The sequence below is a fragment of the Pundamilia nyererei genome, unplaced genomic scaffold (assembly GCF_000239375.1).
Source record: "Pundamilia nyererei isolate P.nyererei 1_Seehausen unplaced genomic scaffold, PunNye1.0 scaffold00046, whole genome shotgun sequence".
Taxonomy (NCBI): domain Eukaryota; kingdom Metazoa; phylum Chordata; class Actinopteri; order Cichliformes; family Cichlidae; genus Pundamilia; species Pundamilia nyererei.
Genome location: NW_005187447.1, coordinates 2108009 through 2109218, shown reverse-complemented (window position 1 = coordinate 2109218; position 1210 = coordinate 2108009).

The window sequence follows — 1210 nt, the reverse complement described above, 5'->3', positions numbered from 1 at the left end:
AAATGGAGAAATCAATTCCTTAACATTAATCCTATGATTAATTTAAAGAATATAGATGGATAGATGAGTTCGAACATGAGTGATGCTGGCTCAAAGACACTCACTTTAAGTGCTAATTGTGCTGTTTATCACAGAGCATGCAGGGACTTTCTGTGTAAAGAGTGAGAAGGCTGAAAATGTGATTTTCTGCAGTTTTCCTCCTGTTGCTGATTTCTGTCACCTGTCAGATTTGTTTAACACATTTGCTGAGAGCTGTGACAACAAAGTAAACAGTACTGAAGCAGAGGAGGATTTTGATCACCACCTGTGAGAAGACCCTGGAGGTAATAATAGCAGGACTGCAATCTCTCCACAAGCATTGCAGTTTAACTTTCACTGTTTACTTAGCTTCTAGCTTTTAGCTGCTGGAGCAGAGCTGTTGAGCAACACATCAGCCTCCAGACAGGAAGAGAGGGTCAACACGGTAGTCCCAGAAAGTCTGGAAAGGCTGGTTTGTTGAAGGCACGGTGGGTGGCAGGAACTACCATTAATTTCTTAATGTCTTTTTTGGCCAGTAGATGATAGTTTCTCAGCAAATAACGACTATTAGACAGTCTTAAAAACAGAAGGCATCACTACCAAGGCAGCAGCGTGTTCTTTTATGGCTTTTGCCACCGCTTTAGTGCAATGTGGACTGTTTCAGCATTACAGGAGGAATGGTGTGGATGTGTTTGCTGTGGTGCGAGCAGGAATTCTCATTTGTCTTGCACAGATTGAGCAGCACTTTTCACTGCTTTGTCTCAGGAAAGAAGCTGCAGAGAGGTGTTTGCATGGCTCCTCAGTTTCATACCCCCATTAGTTTCTCGCGGAAAAGTCATGCAGTTACTTTGACACAAATATGAAAAGTTTCCACTTTCTGAGTCAGTGTGCTAATTTGCTTTACACCTCATTTTAAAGTCATTTACTCTCTTTCTCACTAATGCTTTCTGCGTCCAGGCTGCGTTTGTTATAAAAACACAACTGATGCCATTTTTGAAGGTTGCCAGCACATTCTGAAGAGGCCACCTATCACGCATATGACTAAAACTGATGTACGATTTGTTGAACTTCATTTCTACTGAACAAAATTTAGTAGTTTTAGAAAAGGTTCAGTGTCACCGGCTCATTGTTTCCTGGCTGTTATCAACTCTCATATTTAGACTTTCAAATAGTAGGTTACTGAAATTATCAG